This window comes from Engystomops pustulosus, chromosome 3 (assembly GCF_040894005.1).
Source record: "Engystomops pustulosus chromosome 3, aEngPut4.maternal, whole genome shotgun sequence".
Taxonomy (NCBI): domain Eukaryota; kingdom Metazoa; phylum Chordata; class Amphibia; order Anura; family Leptodactylidae; genus Engystomops; species Engystomops pustulosus.
Genome location: NC_092413.1, coordinates 218,619,166 through 218,626,878, shown reverse-complemented (window position 1 = coordinate 218,626,878; position 7,713 = coordinate 218,619,166).

Below are 7,713 nucleotides of genomic sequence, written 5' to 3'. Positions count from 1 at the left end.
CCCATATGATGGTACCAGCCATAGTAGTGCCCATGTAATAGTACTAGTGCCCATATGATGGTACTAGCCATAGTAGTGCCCATGTAATAGTATCAGTGCCCATATGATGGTACCAGCCATAGTAGTGCCCAGGTAATAGTATCAGTGCCCATATGATAGTACTAGCCATAGTAGTGCCCAGGTAATAGTACCAGTGCCCATATGATAGTACCAGCCATAGTAGTGCCACTGTAATAATACCAGTCATATCAGTGCCCATATAATAGTACTAGTCATAGTAGTGCCCATGTAATAGTACCAGTGCCCATATGATAGTACTAGCCATAGTAGTGCCACTGTAATAATACCAGTCATATCAGTGCCCATATATTAGTACTAGTCATAGTAGTGCCCATGTAATAGTATCAGTGCCCATATGATAGTACTAGCCATAGTAGTGCCCAGGTAATAGTACCAGTAATATCAGTGCCCATATGATAGTACTAGCCATAGTAGTGCCCAGGTAATAGTACCAGTGATATCAGTGCCCATATGATAATACTAGCCATAGTAGTGCCCAGGTAATAATATCAGTGCCCATATGATGGTACTAGCCATAGAAGTGCCACTGTAATAGTACCAGTGCCCATATGATGGTACTAGCCATAGAAGTGCCCCTGTAATAGTATCAGTGCCCATATGATGGTACTAGCCATAGTAGTGCCCCTGTAATAGTATCAGTACCCATATGATGGTACTAGCCATAGTAGTGCCCATGTAATAGTACCAGTGCCCATATGATAGTACCAGCCATAGTAGTGTCCCTGTAATAGTACCAGTGCCCATATGATAGTACCAGCCATAGTAGTGCCCATGTGATAGTATCAGTGCCCATATGATAGTACTAGCCATAGTAGTGCCCCTGTAATAGCATCAGTGCCCATATGATAGTACCAGCCATAGTAGTGCCCCTGTAATAGCATCAGTGCCCATATGATAGTACTAGCCATAGTAGTGCCCATGTAATAGTACCAGTGCCCATATGATAGTACCAGCCATAGTAGTGCCCCTGTAATAATACCAGTCATATCAGTGCCCATATAATAGTACTAGTCATAGTAGTGCCCATGTTATAGTACCAGTCATATCAGTGCCCATATGATGGTACTAGCCATAGTAGTGCCCATGTAATAGTATCAGTACCTATATGATGGTACTAGCCATAGTAGTGCCCCTGTAATAGTATCAGTAATATCAGTGCCCATATGATGGTACTAGCCATAGTAGTGCCCATGTAATAGTATCAGTACCCATATGATAGTACCAGCCATAGTAGTGTCCCTGTAATAGTATCAGTGCCCATATGATGGTACTAGCCATAGTAGTGCCCCTGTAATAGTATCAGTGCCCATATGATGGCACTAGCCATAGTAGTGCCCCTGTAATAGTATCAGTGCCCATATGATGGTATTAGCCATAGCAGTGCCCCTGTAATAGTATCAGTGCCCATATGATGGTACTAGCCATAGTAGAGCCCCTGTAATAGTATCAGTGCCCATATGATGGTATTAGCCATAGTAGTGCCCCTGTAATAGTATCAGTGCCCATATGATGGTACTAGCCATAGTAGTGCCCCTGTAATAGTATCAGTGCCCATATGATGGTACTAGCCATAGTAGTGCCCATGTAATAGTACCAGTGCCCATATGATAGTACTAGCCATAGTAGTGCCCCTGTAATAGCATCAGTGCCCATATGATAGTACTAGCCATAGTAGTGCCCATGTAATAGTACCAGTGCCCATATGATAGTACTAGCCATAGTAGTGCCCCTGTAATAGCATCAGTGCCCATATGATGGTACTAGCCATAGTAGTGCCCATGTAATAGTACCAGTGCCCATATGATAGTACCAGCCATAGTAGTGCCCCTGTAATAATACCAGTCATATCAGTGCCCATATAATAGTACTAGTCATAGTAGTGCCCATGTTATAGTACCAGTCATATCAGTGCCCATATGATGGTACTAGCCATAGTAGTGCCCATGTAATAGTATCAGTACCCATATGATGGTACTAGCCATAGTAGTGCCCCTGTAATAGTATCAGTAATATCAGTGCCCATATGATGGTACTAGCCATAGTAGTGCCCATGTAATAGTATCAGTACCCATATGATGGTACTAGCCATAGTAGTGCCCCTGTAATAGTATCAGTGCCCATATGATGGTACTAGCCATAGTAGTGCGCATGTAATAGTATCAGTGCCCATATGATGGTACTAGCCATAGTAGTGCCCCTGTAATAGTATCAGTGCCCATATGATGGTACTAGCCATAGTAGTGCCCATGTAATAGTATCAGTGCCCATATGATGGTACTAGCCATAGTAGTGCCCATGTAATAGTACTAATGCCCATATGATGGTACTAGCCATAGTAGTGCCCATGTAATAGTACCAATGCACATATGATGGTACTAGCCATAGTAGTGCCCCTGTAATAGTATCAGTGCCCATATGATGGTACTAGCCATAGTAGTGCCCATGTAATAGTACCAATGCCCATATGATGGTACTAGCCATAGTAGTGCCCATGTGATAGTACCAGTGATATCCATGCCCATATGATAGTACTAGCCTTAGTAGTGCCCCTGTAATAGTACCAGTAATATCAGTGCCCATATGATAGTACTAGCCATAGTAGTGCCCATGTAATAGTACCAGTAATATCAGTGCCCATATGATGGTACTAGCCATAGTAGTGCCCCTGTAATAGTATCAGTGGCCATAATAGTGCCCTGTAATAGTATCAGTGCCCATATGATGGTACTAGCCATAGTAGTGCCCCTGTAATAGTACCAGTAATATCAGTGCCCATATGATAATACTAGCCATAGTAGTGCCCCTGTAATAGTACCAGTAATATCAGTGCCCATATGATAATACTAGCCATAGTAGTGCCCATGTAAAAGTACCAGTGCCCATATGATAGTACTAGCCATAGTAGTGCCCCTGTAATACTACCAGTGATACCAGTGCCCATATGATGGTACTAGCCATAGTAGTGCCCATGTAATAGTACCAGCCCTGTGAGTGCCTGTATATACCAGCAGCCATAATGGTGGAGGTATGCTGTGATCAGGAGCTGGCACTGCTGTGGGGTTCCTGACATAGTTCTGTAATCCTCCAGCCTTAGTTTCTGTACTCAGGGAGATCCCAGACAGTCACGTCATGTGGCGGTGAGTGACGGTGACAGCTGCGGGCACTGCCTGGTACCTGCAGGGAAGACAGATATAGCCATGGCATGGCTCCTGGCATGTGGACGGGGCATGTTATTATGTATCCTCACCACCATGTAATGTGCAGGTAACGGAGGTTCTATAATAATAATCTTTATTTATACAGCAGCATCATATTCCCTAGAGCAGTGATTTTCAACCTGTGTGCCGTGGCACACTAGTGTGCCGCGACACATGGTCGGGTGTGCCGCGGGGAAAGTTCCCCAAGCTATGGTGCCCCCTGTGTTTTGTTTCCCGGCGATGCGCAGTCACGGCTTCTTACAATGTAGGAGACGTGTACAATAAAACATGCGCAAGCTTTGAACCTCATGCGACAAAATGACGTCACCGAGGCAGGCGCATCATCCTGAGAGCGGAGAGACTCCCGCATTTGCCCACCGTTAAGGTAATGCCCACCAATAATGCTGACTATATGAGCTTTTGCCTAAGTATATGAACTGTTGGCAGAATACTCAGCATATGAGCTGGTACTTTTAGTACTCCAGCAGTATACTGCATATAACAATGAGAAATACTATAGTCATGAGGCTGGAGTACTACAAGTACCAGCTCATATGCTGAGTATATGAGCCGGCACTTGTACTCTGGCCTCATGGCCATAGTACTTCTCATAGTACTCCTTTATTTTGCAGTATATGAGCCACATAATAATCAGCACCATATGCTAAAAACAGGGAGAAACTGAGAACTGTTGAGGAAGAGCTTCGTGTGTCTTTCCACCATTCCTGCCAGGATATCCCTTTTGTGTTTATCGAAACAGGCCCAGGTTTCACACTGAGTGAGTAAAATAAATTTAGAATCTATATTATTAACTATATGTACATTATGACTGTTTTAGTGTCATTTTGTGCTATTTTGGTTGGTGGTGTGCCCCAGGATTTTCTAAGTATAAAAAGTGTGCCGCGGCTAAAAAAAGGTTGAAAATCACTGGCCTAGAGCATTACTAATCACCTGGAGATATTCCCTGCCCTCAAGAGCTTACACTCTAATGTCTATGTTCATCCCACCAAATATGGATCACTTTGCAGGTGTTGGAGTTTATAACTAACCCTGGAAAAAACCTGCAGTAATAATATAAGACAATACATTTCATACACAAATTCTCATTACAGAATATAATCACTGTAATATAATTTATGTACTTACATGGCATTATGTTTTACATTCCAAAGCCCCACTCACTATTCTGCTGCTGGTGCAGTCACTGTGTACATACATGACATTTCTTATCCTGTACTGACCCTGAGTTACATCCTGTATTATACCCCGGAGCTGCACTCACTATTCTGCTGCTGGTGCAGTCACTGTGTACATACATGACATTACTTATCCTGTACTGATCCTGAGTTACATCCTGTATTATACTCCAGAGCTGCACTCACTATTCTGCTGCTAGTGCAGTCACTGTGTACATACAAGACATTACTTATCCTGTACTGACCCTGAGTTACATCCTGTATTATACCCCAGAGCTGCACTCACTATTCTGCTGCTGGTGCAGTCACTGTGTACATACATGACATTACTTATCCTGTACTGATCCTGAGTTACATCCTGTATTATACTCCAGAGCTGCACTCACTATTCTGCTGCTGGTGCAGTCACTGTGTACATACATGACATTACTTATCCTGTACTGATCCTGAGTTACATCCTGTATTATACTCCAGAGCTGCACTCACCATTCTGCTGCTGGTGCAGTCACTGTGTACATACAAGACATTACTTATCCTGTACTGACCCTGAGTTACATCCTGTATTATACCCCAGAGCTGCACTCACTATTCTGCTGCTGGTGCAGTCACTGTGTACATACATGACATTACTTATCCTGTACTGATCCTGAGTTACATCCTGTATTATACCCCAGAGCTGCACTCACTATTCTGCTGCTGGTGCAGTCACTGTGTACATACATGACATTACTTATCCTGTACTGATCCTGAGTTACATCCTGTATTATACTCCAGAGCTGCACTCACTATTCTGCTGCTGGTGCAGTCACTGTGTACATACATGACATTACTTATCCTGTACTGATCCTGAGTTACATCCTGTATTATACTCCAGAGCTGCACTCACTATTCTGCTGCTGGTGCAGTCACTGTGTACATACATGACATTACTTATCCTGTACTGATCCTGAGTTACATCCTGTATTATACCCAGAGCTGCACTCACTATTCTGCTGCTGGTGCAGTCACTGTGTACATACATGACATTACTTATCCTGTACTGATCCTGAGTTACATCCTGTATTATACTCCAGAGCTGCACTCACTATTCTGCTGCAGGTGCAGCCACTGTGTACATACATGACATTACTTATCCTGTACTGATCCTGAGTTACATCCTGTATTATACCCCAGAGCTGCACTCACTATTCTGCTGGTGCAGTCACTGTGTACATACATGACATTATCCTGTACAATGGACCATGGGGTACAAGCAGTGTGTCCCCTTTAAGGCGCTCTTCACCCCCATTATTCATTCCTTACATTGCGTAGGTCATGGATTAGGAGAAGCCTGCGATATTCCTGGCGCCATGGATATAAAATCTTATTTACATACTGGAGCTATCAAATGTTATGGCGTATCCCGGACAATCCTGCCTTGTACATTTCTCTAAAAACCACACGGTATTCAGGGATAATTTTCGGCAGCGGAGAGAAGGGAATGGTCTGGCGCCATTCCACATGCATCACCTCCCCCCCGAAATAAGGAGCGAGGAGACGAAGAAGATGGGATGGATGTACAGTCTATACCAGGGCCTCCGCTTATATATAATACCCCAATATATAATACCACCACGTATAATACCCCAATGTATAATACCCCAATATATAATACCGCCATGTATAATACTGTCACATATAATACCCCAATGTAAAATACCCTAATGTATAATACCGCCATGTATAACACCCCAACATATAATACCACCACATAGAATACCGTCATGTTTAATACCACCATATACAATAGTGCCATGTATAATACTGCCACGTATAATACAACCACGTATAATACTGCCACGTATAATACCGTCATGTATAATACCGTCATGTATAATACTGCCATGTATAATACCGTCATGTATAATACCACCACGTATAATAACGCCACGTATAATCCCGCCTATACATAATACCGCCATGTAAAATACCACTACGTATAATACCAGCACATATAAAACCGCCATTGGATGCAACTGTAACAGAGCTTCAGCTGTTCTACACAGGAATGTTCTATAATTTCCATCTGAGAGGCCCCTATAAGTTATGTTGAGGTTATATTTCCCTCATATTGGGAATCTTGAGTGTCTGGTGAGTAGGGGGTCCCTTTTCTAGGACTGTGGTCCAATTACTGGGTGCATCAGGGACCCATAACCTTCTTCATCTAATCCATGATGGCTGCAGGGGGTGAGCGTGCCCAGCTGATTCACCATATATACAATTACACTCACTTCAATGGGAGCTGAGCTGCAGTTACCTAACCTGGCCACTGTATATAAAATGGCGCTGTTCTTCTGGTTTTGTTGTTTGTGTTGATGCTAGTGTCAGAACTAGGGTCACTGTCCACCACTGATTCATTATAAAGCCGGAATCCCCTTTAAATGGTGAGCATACTTACTGGAACCTCCCTTTAAGAAGTTAATAGAGGGAGGGGTCCTGTGCTTGGGATCCTGATTGCATGGCACCTAAGGATAATTTGGGGGACCGCTAAAGACAATACATTGATGTGAATAGACACAGTGTAATACCTACTTTCTCCTGCAGGGCTGCTGTGGAGCACTTCAGTGCAGAGAGCTAAGTGCACAGCAGTGTGAGGACTTCTAACTTACTTTGCTGGGTCAAAACTGCTGATAGATTTTTATAACTTTGTCATTCCCAGGAAAATGGAAACCAGAGACGGATAAAGCAATCATTGGGATTGGGAAGGGGGATATTTTTGACACTATGACACTGCTGTTGCCACTGGGAGGACCAGTATAGCGGGCACTGAAGCTGCCCATCTCAGGTGCGCCCCGCCAGGTTCCCTAGTATTTGGGCTCCTGTGTAGCAGGACTAGTGACAGGGGGAGGAGTGCACAGAACTGGCTGGACGGCTACAGGTGTGCAGAATGTCACACACCTGGGGGGTCACGTGACCAGTGCCGGCGTTCTCACTGCTGACTTCTGTCACAGTGTTGGATTGCAAAACTTTTGCACTTATCTGCTAGAGGGATGTCACCTTTTTGTCACGTGATATTCAGATATCGCTGCTAGAAGGGGGGCACAGTCACTGTCCTGGGGGCTGTCACTTCTATAGGACATCTGCCACACACGTCTGGGGCACTGTGACCCTCAGTTATGGTGGGTGACAATTTAATGGGTGCACATTGTCACCACTATTATGGCTTTACTATGAGGGAACTGATACTATGGGCGATCCCT